This window comes from Lissotriton helveticus, chromosome 7 (assembly GCF_964261635.1).
Source record: "Lissotriton helveticus chromosome 7, aLisHel1.1, whole genome shotgun sequence".
Taxonomy (NCBI): Eukaryota; Metazoa; Chordata; class Amphibia; order Caudata; family Salamandridae; genus Lissotriton; species Lissotriton helveticus.
The window spans coordinates 1,618,477,938-1,618,495,955 of record NC_136068.1 but is presented as its reverse complement, the minus strand read 5'-3'; positions in this window follow the sequence as shown (position 1 = coordinate 1,618,495,955).

Sequence of the window (18,018 nt, the reverse complement as noted above, 5' to 3'; positions counted from 1 at the left end):
CTGTTTGGGAGGAGCTGCCTATTTGATGGGGGACAGTGGACATTTCGACCACAGATGTGTGTGTGTTTGTACTTGTATATTATCAACTCACATTTCCCTGCAATGCCACTTGTGATTGGCCAGTGTCTACACACAGTCGGCACCAGCTGTGTCCTGTATTCTGCTGTGGATGTGTTACAGTTTGTGCCAAATTGTTGTCAGTGTTGATGTGCTCTGCATGTAATGTGTGTGTGCTGCATTTTGGGGGAGTGGCCCCTGCTGCTCTGATTTTGCTGCCCCTTATCCCTTTCCTGTGATGTGCCTTTGACTTCTGTGCTTACTCAGTGCTTTGATGTTGCATACTTGGGTACATTGGTCTCTTGGTGGGAGTTGGGGGCTGGGGCATGGTTTGTCTGCAGATGTGCTTAGCTCAATTGTGCATGTGTGCCATTGTGCCCATCTCCCCTGTCCCTCCAGTCCCTGGTCATTACTCACCCTGGTGCTATTGTGTCCGGTCATGCTGAGCAGTGTCCGGTCCCCCGACTCCAGCCACCATCTCCCCACTGATGACTGTGGCCACCATTTCCTCCATATCGTCCAGCTCCTCCTGTAGTGCAGGACTCCCACCTCCAGTTTGCATTGCTGCCTTCAGTTGTTGGTGAGTTTCAGATTGGTTTTGCGCTTGATGTCATTCCAGCACCTCTTGACCTCTTCCATTATCCCTTTAGCACTCCCACTGCATTCACCTTGTCCACGATGGACTGCCATAGTCCATTTTTTGTTGCCAATGACACAGTGGAGGTGATGAACAGTTGTTGATGGTGTTCGACCATCTCTGTTATCAGGGTCCTGTTTTCCTGCGGACTGAAGCGCTTCTTCCTACTCTTCTTCTCCTTGGCCTTCCCTGACCCCGAGGTCCCAAGCAGGTCCTCCGGGGGGCTTGTGGGGTTCTCGTTCTCCTCCGTACTTGCTCCAGCATCATCCATTGTGCTTCGCTGTTGTTTTCCATTTGTTTGTCTGTTTTTTTTTTGTTTCATGGTGCTTTTTCCTGTCTGACGCGTGTGAATTGTAGGCCTGTAGTAGGTTTTCGCAAATGTTTGTATGGCGATTGGCCTCATCGCACCTTTTTTTGTGTTTGCGTTTCACATTTTTGCAGCATGTCATTGATTTTAACGAGGTCAGTTGGCGCGTTATCTGGAGTATATCGCATGGTGCCACCGTGCCGAGAATGCTTCGTTAACACAGCGTCATTTCCCAGCGATAGACTGGGATGTTGGATGTTGCGTTAAGTTACTTTTGTGATGGTTACCACAGGTTCTTGAGAATATGCCCCTATGAGTGTGGAGAATTTTTGATCCGTATTTTGTTGTGCCAATATGAGGGCTTTTAATTCCGCCAGTTGTGTGGTACAGGCTCCTAGAGACTGTGTGTGTTTTCCCAGGAAGAAACTTCCCGTCCTGAATGCATCCTTCCACAATTGTGCATATCACAGAATATTGATGTTCCGTTCCTATGGCCTGCTGGGCAGATCCATCGGTATAAACGATACATACATATCGATCTAGAGGCATTATTTAATTTGTTAGAGGTCATTTTTGTTCATACGGAAGGTATGCTTGCGTTTGTAATGTAGAATTAAATCTGTAATTTACATCTGTTGCAGTGAGAGAGTTAGCCCATTGAATCCATTGTGGATGTAGTGCTTTAGCATTCGGAATGCTTGCCTTTGTAACAGCCTCTAGGGTCTGTAAAGGGGTTATGACTACTATGCATTTACCCTGTGCTAGTGCTCTCTCTCTCTCACTACAGCAGTCTGTACTGCTGTGAGTATTTTTTCTGTTGGTGCAAAATGCATTTCAGCATTCGTGTACAAATGTGATTTCTATGCTATGTGTACTGTATCGCCTTTATTAAAAGTAATGTAGGTGTACCCTGTTAGTCCAGTGACTACGCGTCTCACCAGGTTAGTCATGTTGACACGTGTGCGTAAATGTTTGGAAGCTATCATGTCAGCTTGTACTGACGTAGGATATCAGTATGTTCCTGTGTCCAATGGTGCACCGAAAAATCAGGTCTTGTTAAGTAGTAGAAAGGTTTCAGCTTTTCTGCATAATCCAAAATGTATGTCCTGCCAAAATTCAAGAATCATAAAATGGATTGTGATCTTTTCAGAGTTGTTGGAGGTTGGGGCAGTGCAAATTTTTCTACCAATTTGTGTTGCCAGGTTTTTGCCTTCACTTAACAACTCATACCATAGAAATAGGATACTGAGATGGGCAATTTTAGATTTTTTTTATTGAATTTGTAACCCACGTGAGCAAATCCAAGGATTATGTGGTTCACTCTGGTCAAGTGTTCTATTCATTCATCATCCATTACATAGATATCATCTACATAGGACAATGCCTTCTCATCAGAATTTTGAAGTAACTTGGTTACCCTGGCAAAAATCAACCCTGCGCTGCTCTTATACCCCTGGGCTAATTAACAAAATTGGCATTCAGAACCTAGCGCTGAGAATACTGTCAAATATTTTGGAAGAATAATCTATTTGAGATGCCTAGTGTTGTCTTGTTATTTTCCACAAGATGTTACTCATTAGTGCGCCACTATGTGCATTTTGTACTGCAAATGTACATGTGGATGAGTTCAAATGTCTGTAATCTAAGACTAGACAATATGAATTATCAATCACACCCTAGTATTCAAGTTGATCTAGGATCTCCCTGACTTGTTTTTTTGCCTCATGCTTAATCAGGTATTGTCACTGAAGTTGAGGAATTGATTTTAATGGCATTTCTTGATGAGGTGACTCACCCAACACGGTTGCAGTAAAGTGCAGGATCTTACACTAACGCCCACTCCTAAGCGTATGAATTTTTAGCTGATTCTGGGTTCTGAGGTTGGCTAAAACAGGTAAAATCACTTCTGCTCCTATTGGGCAATGCATTACAAACTCAGGTGGCCAATCCTTTTTAGCCAAAAGAATATCGTAACCATAGTTCAGGTTCTCTCAAAAGGGACCCTTCAATTTCCTGGTTATGTCCCCTTAGATAAGGAGCATTATTTCGTATAGACGATGTGGGACACTCACCCTTGCATTGGGTGTTTCCAATGTGATATGCCCACACAGCTCTACTACTCCCAGAAAGTCCACAAGGTTCTGGCTTGCTATGGCGACTTCACTGCCCATTCCCCATTCAGAAGCAGAATCCTCAGTAGCCTGGGCATGTCTAATTTTAATCCCAGCTACCTTCTATTTTTTTATTAAGGTTTTGAAGTCTTTTGTTTGTTTTCTTGTTTAATGATGTAGTCTCAAGTGCAATGTATCTCCCTTTTGGTCTTGACTTGCTCTTCCGATCTGTATTCCGACCATCTGTCTCTATCCAGAGGGAGAGGTGTGGCGCCGCGGCCAGGGCGACTGACGCTGGAATCTGGGGATCAGGGTTCGATCCCTGGCTCCGGCGGCAGGTTAGCCCAGCACCATGTAACTCTGGGCAATAGCTTGCTTAATCTTCCCGACGGCCCCCAGCGCCTAGAGACCCTTACGGGTGATTGTGCGCTTTACAAATGTGGATTATTCTTATTATTATTATATCCGAATGCTTTTTGGATGTTTCCTGAAAGAAACGAGAAGAACATGTATCAGTATATAGATACCTGCCAGATTTTCTAATATTGTCACGGATTTGTAAGTTATATTTCCGGTCCGTGTCTTCCTATTGAGGAGACCCACCCGGCAACTGTGTTTTGTTTTGTTTGTTTTTAGTTAATTATCCTATTTTTTCTCTGAAGAATCGGGTGCTTGCTTAGAGTTTTCCTTTTCAGAACTACTCTTAACTATTGGTTTCCCAGATTTGGCTCCCATTATCTATGCCTAAAGAGGCATATGTTTCATCTGGAATTTTAGGTATTTCGCGCTCCTGCTGTGCGGGAGAGACTTCCTTCAGGCATTGGCATATAGCCACTGCTGCTGCCTCTCCTTGTATGTTACTCAACATAATGCTAGATACCTGGGCAACATTTCCCATCAGTTTCATTCCCAGATCTAAGGCAGGCTCTACCCTGTACTCATTCTCAATCTGTTTCAGTACATCTGGTATAACTGCTATTGAAGGGGTACCATGTGTTCTGGTGGATGCGGCAGCAAAGACTATAATCCAATGATGCAAACAGAAAAGAGGGGGGATTCTTGTGTGTGGCAGGAGATGGCGCCAATCAAGTGTGCGTAAAGTTTTTCTTATGCTAGTAAAGCTGTGCAAACAGGTGAGGGAGTACCCCTAAGCCCTCCAAAAACAAGACCCTAAGGTCAACATATGATTATGGCAAGCCTATGCACATGCTGAAATTTCAATACTTAATCAGACATTAGTATACAGTCCTCACAGAATTAAAAGGTACATGAACCACACAATTGAAATCAAAACAGTGTGGTTGTGATTATATTGTCTTCTTTAATCTGAACAGTTGCCAAGTCAACACCTGTTTCGTCTGGGGATGTACCCAACGACTTCTTCAGGGTTTATGGCAATACTTGCAGGTCTGAAGGGCTCTCTGCTGGTTATAATCTGTCCCGCCTGGTGAGTGAAATAAAACCTTCTCTGACTCTGACCTGATAATAGATACAGGTCCCTAATTAGGTGTATTATCAGGCTTTCGGGAGATATCTGGTGACTTCGGAGCGGCGTTCACCACGGCCAGCGTGCTCGCTCTTCGAAATACTTTACTCGGCATACCACGATTCTCTTGACTCATTTACTTGGATACCACGTACAGGATAATACACCTAATTAAGGACCTGCGTCCATTACCAGGACAGCGTCAGAGAAGGTTTTATTTCACTCACCAGCTGGGACGGAATTATAACCGGCAGAGAGCCTTTCAGATCTGCAAGTATTGCCATAAGCCCTGAAGAAGTCGCGGGGTACATCCCCAGACAAAATACGTGTTGGCTTGGCAACTGTTCGAATTAAAGAAGACAATATAATCACAACCACACTGTTTTGTTTTCATTTGTATGATACATGTACCTTTTAATTCTGTGAGGACTGTATACTAATGTCTAATTAAATATTTAAATTCAGCTTGTGCATAGGCTTGCCATAACAACTATAATCCAAGTGGCGCAATCTCCTAACTGAGGAGCCATCCCCATAGGCATGCAAATTGTCAGTATTCTGTGCTTTTCCTGTGGGCCAGTATGGGGAATGGCTGCTTCAAGCTGTGCTTTTTTTTGTGCTATCCTGAATGGGATTCGCTCCCGGCTGGTTGGGAACCTTTCCCATAAAAGCATTTAGGGGCATATTAACAAGGGCTTTATCTCTGCTTTTTTGGCTTCTAAAGCCAAAGAAGCGGAGATAAAAATATCGCCCTATCAACATCAGTGTGCTAACATGCAAAATCGCATGGTAGCACCCTTTTTCACTACGCTTCCCTTAGCATCTCTAATGAGATGCAAAGTGGTCATTCCAGAGCAAAATAATAGGAGAAATGTCGCTAAGCGACATTTGTTCTATTATCAAGCTTCACGCTAACCCTGATAGAGACAAAAAAAGCAGCGCTAACCACGGTTAACGCTGCTTTTTTACGTCTGCTAATTTTCAGACTTACCCATGTAATCCAATGGGAGGTGTATTACATGGCTAAAACCAACATGGGCTATCAACAAGGATATCCCTATCCTTGTAGTTTTATCGCTGCATTACCAGCGATAACCTCCCAAAATGCCGCTATCGTTGGATTTGTTTATGGCCTAGGCGGTTAGCGTTGTTAATAACGCGATAACCAGGCGATATTATCCAGCGATAGCGGGCGTTACAAAAATTAACGCTAAGCGCCCTTAGCGTTAATTTTCCCTGTTCCTTGTTAATATGCCCCTTAGTGTTTGCGGGCTAATAACTGAGGTAGTCATGTGTGGTTGTGTAGCCTGACTAGTCCCCACAGGTTCGACTGTTAATGTTCTCATTACATGTTGTGTTTGATTTCTGTGGGTGTTTTATCATAGACAATTTCTTTAATCTAAGGCCCATAGTTCTACTGTCCTCGATTAAGTGCTGCGGAGCCAGCATCCTCATTCGCTGCATGGGAGCCTGTGTATTTGTTACAGTTGCGGACATGGCTGAGCGCCTGTGTGTGCCTGCCATCTCCCCTTCACTGCATGGTCTATGTGGGCTTGGATAGCCTCTCGGTCTTGAAAACTATCCCACATGGTTTACGCATAGGAGGGGTGCATAGTCCTTATTAGGCTCACTAGCTTGTTGACCCTGCTTGTTATGGAGGCCACCATCACTTTCAAAATCAATGGTCTCCCGCTGTAGGCATAGCACTGTAGCATCAGCAGCTATTGCCTTGGTCATGTCAGTCAGAGCTGTTTTGCTACAATGGCCTTGCTTTCCATTAATATACGTGCCCGCTCTGCTCCCACCTTGTCCTTGTTGTGCTCTAGGGGAGCAAACCTGTTTTTGCATAGAAATGTGGGCTCCAGTGGGCTTTCTACTGGCTCAACAGAAGGGTGGGATGTTTTGCTAGAAGATGGATTTGTTTATGTTGCGTTTGCACTGGTGTTGGAAGGCGATTCGTTTAATATACTGCATTGGGAGTTTCTGACTTTTTCCTAACTATACATTCTACCCTGGACCTTATCACTCCTTAGCAGTGATTCTACATCCTCTATGACTGTGTCAATCTCATTTAATGTACAATTTCCCCTTGGTTTTGGTGTAGCTGTGTTTTGTTTCCTTGGGCCTTGTAGAGGTTCTTCTGCCTTCCAATTCCTCATTTAAAATGACTATAGTAACCAACCGAAAGAAGAAAAAGTAAAAAGAAAGAACGAGCAGTCCTAGCTGCTAGCCAAAGGGATCAAGGACATGGGAAGGTCAGATTATGTCTAATACTTATTGTTTACCCTGATCACAGCGACTGTTCAGTTGGGAGGATATGGAAGTAACAAGCATTTGCAATGCAATAGGTCTCGCATTAGGAAAGTTTGAGCTATTGGTATTATTATTATTATTATGCGTTCTTATATAGTGCTCGATTACCCGTAGGCATCTCGGCGCTTGCCTTGGGAACGGTATGCAACGGTTACCACGCATTTTTTACAACGCGGTACCGTTACCACGCTACTTTTACCATGCAAGTCGTTACCACGACTTGCGCTGGGGGGCGCTCCAGGATAGTAAATTGTTTAATTTACTATCCAACTCCTTCCCTAGAGTCCACGGGGACTGGAGTTGGAATAGTAAATTAAAAAATTTACTATCCAGCGCCCCTCCACGCAAGTCGTGGTAACGACTTGCGTGGTAAAAGTAGCGTTGTAACGGTACGCGTTGTACCGTCATACATCCCTTGGGAACCCGTCCTGGCTTCCCCAAGGTGAAAGCCAGGCATCCTGCCGCAGGGGGGACATAGTGGAGATTAAGCAGGCTAATGCCCAGAGCTGCAGAGTGTGAACCCGTGATTCGAGTAGACAACGAAACGAGAATTATCGAGTCCGTGGCTATTTGGGCTCAAGACCCTGCCACGTCAGGAATTGAACCCTGGTCCCGGGTCTGACCTCTGCTTCAGGGTCTGCCTCCTCTAACCAGTGAGCCACACTTCTCCACCATTGTAAATGACAAATATTTATTTATGTGTTGGTTTTGAAAATAGAGAAATTAATAGTTTTGTCATTTACAATGCTAATAGTTTTAACTTTCGCAAATGTGACACTTATAGCAATATGTGTTGTATTTATGTGACTTACATGTATTGATATTGGAGAAGTGTGGCTCAATGGTTAGAGCGGCAGAACCTGATGCAGAGGTCTAGCCCGGGACCAGGGTTCAATTCCCCACCTCGGCGGGTCTTGGGCTCAAAAATTCCACGGACCTGATAATTCTCGCCTCGGTGCCTATTCCAATCATGGAGTCCCACTCTGCAACTCTGGGCAATAGCTTGCTTAATCTCCACAACGCTAAGGATGCCTGGCCTCCATCTTGGGGGTGCCCAGGAGTGGACACCTCACAGGGAAAGCCAGGATGGGTTCCACAGCGGTATTCGTACAAGCGCCTTGAGACCCTTGCGGGTGAGTAGTGCGCTATACAAGTATCAATTTACAAATATCAATGGCTTTTATTTTTTTTATTACTTAATACTTAAATAAAAGTCATTGTAATTTATAATGGCAAAAGCTTAAACTTTTATAAATAACTTTTGTGAAGACTATGTTCAGTGCATTTTATTGTGACGAAAATTCAAGAACAGAAGTGAAATATTAACATCTTTTTGTGACATTTGTAATAAAGCTTGAAATATTGAGAGAACGTATTTGAACCAGTTGTTGTTGAATGGTTGCACAGATTGATGCTGTGGTGGCGACGAGTGATGCTGTGGTGGCGACGAGTGATGCTGTGGCGTTCAGTAATGCTGTGGTAGCGCATAGTGATGTTGTAGTGCCCCTGAGTGATGCTGTGGTGATGCGATAGATAGAGTGAGTGTGATAGATAGATAGAGGGAGGGCAATAGATGGATAGAGGGAGGGCGATAGATAGAGGGAGGGCGATAGATAGATAGAGTGAGGGCGATAGATAGACAGATAGAGTGAGGGAGATAGATAGATAGATAGATAGATAGATAGATAGATAGATAGATAGATAGATAGATAGATAGATAGATAGATAGATAGATAGATAGATAGATAGATAGATAGATAGATAGTTAGATAGATAGTTAGATAGATAGATGGAGGGCGATAGATAGATAGAAGGAGGGCGATAGATAGATAGATAGAGGGAGGGCGATAGATAGATAGATAGATAGATAGATAGATAGATAGATAGATAGATAGATAGATAGATAGATAGAGTGAGGGCGATAGATTGACAGATAGAGTGAGGGTGATAGATAGATAGATAGATAGATAGATAGATAGATAGATAGATAGATAGATAGATAGATAGATAGATAGATAGATAGATAGATAGATAGATAGATAGATAGATAGATAGATTGAGGGTGATAGATAGATAGAGTGAGGGCGATAGATAGATAAATACAGTTAGTGCGATAGGTAGATAGATAGAGGGAGGGCGATAGATAGATAGAGGGAGGGCGATAGATAGATAGAGTGAGGGCAATAGATAGATAGAGTGAGGGTGATAGATAGATAGATAGATAGATAGATAGACAGACAGACAGACAGACAGACAGACAGACAGACAGACAGATAGATAGATAGATAGATAGATAGATAGATAGATAGATAGATAGATAGATAGATAGATAGATAGATAGATAGATAGATAGATAGATAGATAGATAGATAGATAGATAGATAGATAGATAGATAGATAGATAGATAGATAGAGTGAGGATGATAGATAGAGTGAGTTAGATAGATAGATAGATAGATAGATAGATAGATAGATAGATAGATAGATAGATAGATAGATAGATAGATAGATAGATAGATAGATAGATAGATAGATAGAGTGAGGATGATAGATAGAGTGAGGTAGATAGATAGATAGATAGATAGATAGATAGATAGATAGATAGATAGATAGATAGATAGATAGATAGATAGATAGATAGATAGATAGATAGATAGATAGATAGATAGATAGATAGATAGATAGATAGATAGATAGATAGATAGATAGATAGATAGATAGGATAGATAGATAGATAGAGTGAGGGCGATAGAGTGAGGGCAATAGATAGAGTGAGGGCAATAGATAGAGTGAGGGCAATAGATAGAGTGAGGGCAATAGATAGAAAGAGTGAGGGCGATAGATAGAGTGAGGGCGTTAGATAGATAGAGGGTGATAGATAGATAGAGTGAGGGTGATAGATAGATAGATAGATAGATAGATAGATAGATAGATAGATAGATAGATAGATAGATAGATAGATAGATAGATAGATAGATAGATAGATAGATAGATAGATAGATAGATAGATAGATAGATAGAGTGAGGAGAGATCATATACTAAAAAAGCAAGACTTCTGGTGACCAAACAGGAGCTTGAATGTTATATTTTTGGCTGTAGCACTTAAATTAAAATGCAGTTCATTTAACTAAGATTACCCCTTACTAGAAGGTGAGTGCCCTGCTGTGGTGTGTTACTGGGTTCCAAATATAATGTAAGCATGTAAAAACATTAAAGAGGCATTCAGCGTGGCAAATACTAATTGCAAAGCATGTGGTACCCCTTCAATGATATGATTAATTTGGTTTTAGGTGGCCAAACTTCATCTTGTAAATTACTCTTCTTTTAGAATAGACCAGTCTCTTTGGCACCAGAAGCCTTGCAGACACCCCTTTGGGGAACTGTACTATAATGTAAGAGAAGCGTAAACTATTTCATGCATCACTGAGTACGATCTCCTGTGTCTCTTCCACAACATCTTGGGGTGTGCTGGAAGCGAACTCTGTGAATCCAACATGACAATCAACGGCCGTAATGGCTTTACAATAACCACTTATTGTGAATTACGCTGTGGTTACTAAAGAGGTTTGGTAACTCCCTGCACCCGTGTGAGTACACTCCATAAAACTAATACTATCCTGAAGCAAGGCGAGTTTTGGATGTGATTTGTAACAATTTTAAAAATAAAAGAACTATGGAAAAAGTAACCATGAGCCTCTCTCCCTCTAACAACCTACAGCGCTATTTACAATTAAAAAGCAGGACTTCTCTTCTCTTATTTTGTAGTAACCCAAAAATGTGTCAGCATTAAGTGTTTTCAGTGGTTTTTATGGCGCGGCATGCATCCCTTTAATTAATTTACCACTTGTAGGTACCCTATTATTTGTGCAATTTCTCACCAACGTGACAACTGGGATGTTACAGGAAACAACAGATATAGGAACCGCTCTGGCAGGGGTGCGTAATATTTATTAGGAGTTTGAAATCTCCATCCTGACACAAAGGAAGTCACTCACCCGTGTCTGGCACCTCTGCAGAGGCCAGGATAAGGCTATCGGCTGGCAATAGGGGGGTGCAGGAGTATCTGAGTCCGTCCATACAATGGGTTTAGGACCTGGACTCAGAATGCCAGCAGCTGGATGAAGATTGGCTGGGCAGCGCAGCTATGCACACTGCTGCAAGCGGACGGACCCCTTAACACCAGCTGTAGCTAACAGATGCTGTCAGTAAAACATGCAGCGTTAGTTCATATAGTGGCACACATGCTGGGTCTCCTGCGTGCGTGGGCAGTATTTTATTATCTTGTTGTTTTAGTTTTAAAAGGTGAACAGCATTTGTCTCCATTTTGCTATCCTCTTCCCATCACCCTGATGTAAATGTACAGACGTGCGTGTTTGTGGGGCATGCACATGCGTGCACTGATTCCAGAAGTAATGAAACACTTTCAATGAACTACATGTGATGTTTTAAAGGAGCTTCGCTCTTCGGCATGTCGGAAAGAGCACGAAAACAAACACGAAGATCAAAGGTCACCCACGCGTTTTACAGCCTCCCCTGGGGCGGGACTTCCTCCTTCTGCGGGAAGCCCGTGCCCACAAAGTACCTGGACGTGGACGAGAGGAGCAGAAGGCGGAAGTCCCGCCCCAGGGGAGTCTGTGAAACGCTGTAGAGACTTAGGAGGAAGGACGCGGTGGCTGCACACGTAAGGAGGAGCAGAAGAGGTGGCAGAGATGACACCAGGGGAGTCCTGAGCGTGGCAGACCCTATAGCCCGGTGAGTGGGGCAGGGGAGTGAGTGTGTGTGTGTGTGTGTGTGTGTGCGCGCGCGCACGCGTTCATAAATTGCTTGCCTAAGCTACTGGGGGGGGGGCGACAAGAGCCCGGTGAGGTGTGTGTGTGTGTGTGCGTGTGTGTGTGTATATGTATGTATGTGTGTGTGTGTGTGTGTGTGTGTGTGTGCGCGCGAGATTGCAGGAGGCTGACTTGCCTTAGAAGCGGGACAGGAGATGTGCACTACGCGTGGCTGTACGTGCGCGCACACATGCTGAAATCGCCGACAGCCCTGCGCGTGCCCATCCCCTGTCCCACTTCCAGAGCAAGTGGATAAAAATAGAGGCTTCACTGGACGCAGCGCTTCGCGCGGCTTACACCAGCTCGCCCTAAAAAAGGCTTACTGCCAACAAAGTCTGAGGTCCCAAACAACAAACCCAAGAGAGTTGGCCAATCCGCCTCCTCACCCTTCTTTGCTCCGGAGATGGTTGCTGGGGCCTGTTGTCTCCTGTCTCGCTGCATCCCACATCTTCTGCAGGTCACCAGTCTTAGCCACATCCCCTAAACAGCCAGAAGCATTTTGGCTCCAGATCAGTACAGTTACCCCAATTCTGAATGTTCTAGTACTAGTCTATCTGGTCACCTGTCTTATAAGCACTTTGGCTCTCTTTGGAACAGCCAGACATCCCCCCAGCAGCAAGTAGAACATCCTCCTGTGCTGGCTGATTCATTTATATAGCGTGAACTCATACCAAGGGCTTTACATGAGCACCAGATTACAACCCATGAGGTCCGACTTTTTTTGTCTTTTGTAGGGTTGAATCTGCGAGAGCATGAGCTAGTGCATGCATCTCGCTTGCAAGACTCTACTATTGTATACACACAGGGCTTGGAGACAGCCCACTGCTTACCATTTGTTGGCTTCAGGCCAGTCTTCTTTACCCCCTCTTTAATTGGCTAGTGCAGGGGATACTAAGTTATGGTAATTTCTATGGAGCAGGGACCAAGCACAGATTAATTCAAGTTAAATAGGGTCCGTCCGCTGCTCCAGATGAGAGTAAGGGACTATTTGTTCCCCCTTCCACTACCTCGTCCTGCTGCTCACTTGCACTAAGAACTTTAAATAATAATGAAGCCATACAGGCGCTGTCACTCATTCAGTTTATAAATCTCTCCCTCTACATAGCACCCATCACAATACATCTTCCGCAGGAGAATAAAGGAAAATTACATTCTTTGCTTGCAGCGTGTGACATGACGCCTTAACTGAGATCACATAAAAAATTGATGATTAGTGATTTTTGATATTATATAGCGGTAACTCGACCGTATTGGAGTGGTGTACACGATCCCCACTTGTATTACACAAGGACACATTCCATTTTGTTTTTTAGGAAAGGGGACATTAAGTAATGTGCCTAGCATCAAAGGCATGTTGAGGCGATGCCAAGACTCAAACCCAATTCACCAGTTCCAGAGTCGGCAGCTCTGGCCTTTAAGCCAAACCCTCTCCCCTGTTGTTGTGGTTGCAATGTATGATGTGCGATCAGAGAGGCCAGTGTGCCATCTGTGTCTGATTACGAATACAATGAAGCCTGTATTGGCAATACCGGCTTCACAGTGCAGTGAGCTCTCACTCCAGGAGCATAAAGAGTCAAGTCTGAAGGCAGCCTGGCTGTAGTCACTCAAAAAAAAAAACACTTGCAAGCTACCAAAATTATATTTTTTTACTTATCACACTTTTTTTAATTTACCGATCCAAATGGTCTCTGCTATATTGGATCACTAAACAATGCACTCACGGTAAAAAGCAAACAATTTTGCTTTTTACCAATGCTGAGTACCATCAGGTAAAAGCAAAAACAATATGTCTCAAAGGCAAGCCCTATTGGCTTTGCCAATTCATGTTTCTTTAGGCACAAGGAGATTGATGGCCTTAATTATGAGGCATTGGCGTAGGGCAGCACCATAAGTCTTCTTGCTGTGCTGCTCTATGCCAATGTGAAAGGGCAGAAATGCACCGCATTTATGAAATAGTGTGCATTCCTGTCCATTCCCCCTGAGCTGGTGCACAAGTGCAGCCTAGTGTCAATGTAGGCATCCTATGGTGCAAGGGAGCCACGGTCACCCCTTTCACCATGTGCACCATGGTACAAGGGTGCCTCTGTTGCAGGCAGGATTGTTTTGTGCAGGGAGGGGCACATTCCCGCACAAAAACAATCCAGAGAGGTGTTTTTCATTTTTAGCACACATCTAGCGCTGCGAGGCCTCCGGGTAGTTACGCGCTATACAAGTGCAATTTTTCATTTCATTTCATTTCATGTAAAGAGGAAAAACGAGGAGAAAAAAAAATATTCTTTGTTAGGCCTGCATTGGGTAAGAGCAAGGTTTTGGCTCTGTCCCAGGTTTATGTGATTAAGTAAATCTGGAGCAGCGAAAAAACCTAGGAGTGCTGAGCGAGAAAACCCAGCGCGACGTTCATGGAACGCCGCTTTGGCACAGCGCAAGGAACGCAGGGGCATATTACCAAGAAGTGCGTTAGTAAACGCACAACGCACATCCCCATAACGCCGGATTTGATCGACTTTTTAGCGCGCAATTTTCAATGCGCATCACGTAGGCGAATTGAAATCCGGCGATAGTCGGCGACATGGCACATTAGCGCATGAAAACAAACGTTGTTTTCACGCGCTTATGTGTTCCTTGATAATATGGGGGGGTGGATTCAGCTTTATGATCCACACCCCCATGTTATCAATGCCCTAACACCTGGTCAGAGCAGGCGTTGGGAGACCTGCGATAAACGAGTTTATCGCAGGTCTCCCTCTCCCAACGCCTGCCTAGGTAATAGGGTGTTCCCACCTCCAACCACATTTTACATGTGGTTGGACGTGGGAACGCCCACTTTGCATGTCATTAGCGATGTTTATCGCCGACATGCAAAGTGGGCTTGCGCCAAGCTTTAAAATGCCCTTGTTAATAGGGCTCTAGCAGTATCGCCGCTTTCTCGGCACAATTCGCCGAAAAAGCGGCGATACTTGCCCTTGCAGTGACTTGCACTGCTTTGTCGTAGAGTGGCTGTGCTTCCATTCATAGATTTGATTGAGATGCTTACGCTGCGGAGCGTAAAAAAATGTGATGCTCGGGAGGCGCAAGTCTCTCATGTATAAGCCCGCTTGTTCCCCGGTTTCAAGTTCAGCAGCTCTGATTGATGGGCCCTTCAACGTGATATAGGGTAGGCAACATTTCCCGCCAAAAACCGTTTCCCTCCTGAATATTTCATAAGTTACTTTCAAAGGCCTCTGTAACTTACACGTGGCACAAAGCCCTTGAAATGCCTGCCGAAGGGAGCAGGCCACGGCCCGGGTGAAGAGGGCGCTGTCCGGGCAGCAGATGGACGCGCCAGGCTGTCTTGTTGCTGAAAAGCAGCCGGCGATATTGAAAGGATTTGACGCGTTCTCAATTAATTCCCGCTATTGTCCAGTGACGTGGAACGCCCCCTTTCAGAGGAGAGCACTTTAATCTCGCCGACGCTCCATTTATATTGTTACTATGGAAATATATACTGAGCACGTTACGCCGGCCTGTAAGCCTCACGTGACGGAGCGACGCAGTCTGCATACATCCGCCCTGATAGCGGGGCTTCACTGCAGTGTTCCTAGCGGCGCTTTCAAAGATCTATTTCGATAGTACAATTTCACCATAATACTTTCCTTTATTTTACCCTTCCCCGCCCTGATCAAAAAGCAGAAGTCGCTCAGGCTTTCGTAATCAACGTACCCTATTCTAACACCTTTCCCTTGATAATGAAGTGCTCACTAAATTAAATGTGCCTGCAAACATTGTATCATTATGTCATATGTATAGCGCTTAAACGCACCGTCAGCCAAGCGCTTTGTGCTCGTCAGGTAGATCTGAAGACGCAGCGTTCTTGATACTTCAGGACAAGAGTCTTAACTGCTTTTTTGTAACCTCAGTGTTTTATACACCAAGTATAGTCTTGGGAATAATCAGCGGGGCTCAGGGTCAGACTGGAACAAAAAACAGGCCCGGGCACCAAAATAAAAGTGACCCCATCAAGGGAGTGACCAGAAAATGAAAATACTTCCCACTTTTTACCAAAGCTGTGATGGCACCAAGCAAGCAAAGCAAGTGAGCCCGAACCTCCCTAAAAGAGTTCCCTTGTCTCTTCTATCCAAGTATCAATCCATTCATCCATTCAGCCTTCCATCTACCTGCGGCTATCCACCACAGTCTGTCATCCATTCATTCTTCTTTCCATTATTTAATCTTTCCGCACTCCATCCATTCATTCATTCACACATCCATCATCAATGCATGCATAAATCCATCCGGCCATCCACTAATATATCTATCCTTTGACTTACCCATCTATCAATAAAGGCATCCATCCATCCTTCCTCTCAGATTTCCCTTTACTCTGCCATCCTTTTCCCCAGTCTATATCCACCAATCCATTCACTCATCCTTTCACCCACTCATCCATCCATCCTCTCCATCACCCTTCCTACCTTGTACTCTTCCTTCCTTTCACCCTTCCTTCCATTCAGTATTCCTTCTTTCTCTATTGTATTTTTTCATCTTTCATTCTTCCTTGCTCCTAATTCTCTTGTATTGACACCCACAAGCATTCCTTTAAAAGGATGATTATGAGCTTTTGTTTGCTGATTTGCAGACAGAAGAGGCCCACAAAGAATCCTACCCCGCTGTAGCTGCTAAAGAGCAGTGTTGATTGTGCCCCTGGCCCCTATTGTCCCCTATTAGCAAACAAGATAGCCGAAAAAGTTGCCACGTTAGCAAACAAGATAGCTAACCAAGTGACCCACATTTGCAAATTAGGCCAGTTTTGAACTTGTAAAGGCCCCTGGATATTTTGTGAGGTTTGGGACGTCACACACATTTGTGTTTGAAGCAGGCAATGCTTGTTGCAATATAAATGAAATCAACAGGAATAAAAACTGCCAACCTGGACATAAAACATGCTCACAAACAGCCAAACAAGCATTTGGAAAACAATTTGTCTCACCTCTGCGAGAGCTATTGGTTGAATTTACTTTAACTGTGTTGTACAGTACTGTGGTTGTACAGTATGTTTCAAGTTTATTCCAAATTGCTATGAAACAGCTATTATAATTTTGTTATTTATCAATACCTGAGGATGGTATAATCTTTTAATTAAAATGTGAAATGGAACAGAAGTAGCAACATAAACAACAGATGTCTTAAAAAAACATTATGATATAGTGAACACCACTTTTTTATGGGGAGGGTTGGTGGTGTTTTATATAGGGAATGGGATGGGTAGTAGGTAATAAGTAAGGTGGATAATGGGTAGTGTAATAGTAAATACGCATCGTGTTTAGTAGAAAAGACTGTTTCACTTATGAAATAATGTATTTTAAATTGATAGAAATGGTGCAAATTAATTAATATACACATGTTAAAAAATGAATGAAATTTCTCTCATAACATTGCAAGTGTAGTGAAGTGGGAAGCACATTTTCTTACCTCATAGGAAACGCAGTGCGGCGGAATGTGTGTATAACAGGCAAGCAGTTCCTCAAATATGATAGCCTGTGCTTGAGCTAAGAATGAATGCGATTTGTTTTCAAAATCACAGCAAAGATGTGTTCTTGAAGCTCGTTTTTTGGCACAGTAAAGTTTTAAATACATCTTAGGTTGTGGGTAAGGTGCAATTGCAAATATTGTTTAAAGGTGTCTAACTTAACAAATGAAAGGCAGCATTGTCCACGGTGGAATAAAAGTCAATTTAAAGCTGAATGTGAATGTTGCACTCTTGGTCACTTTTTAGACAACCAAAAAGCTAAAATTAATAAAGGGTAACATTTTCCCATGTGCCTTGCACACATCCTGTGTTTTTGTAGTCAATCAATGAGGATCTGCAGAGCACACTAATCACCCGTGAGGGTATCTAGGCACTGGGATTGGCTGCTCAGGGCTTCAGTCAAAGAGCCGAGTGTTGAGTTTCCTAGGCAGATGCGGGGGTATGGACGAGGGCAAGAGAGGCGGAGTGCAGGGGTCCGGAGGGATGGTGGAAGTTCAGACAGTGGTTGGGGTAAGCTGGTCCTTGGTTGTGCAGGGCTCTGTAGGCGTGCGTCAACAGCTTGAATTGGCATCTTTTGTGTACGGGGACCCAGTGGAGTTTCCGCAGGTGGGGGGGTGATGTGGGTCCGTCTGAGGAGGTTCAGGATGAGACTGGCTGCTGAGTTCTGTATGATTTGAAGTCTTTTCATGAGCCATGAAAATCTTCTGGAACATGCGGAGGGTGAGACAGCAGGCAGAGGAGACTGCCTTGATCTGGTTCTTCATGTTGAGC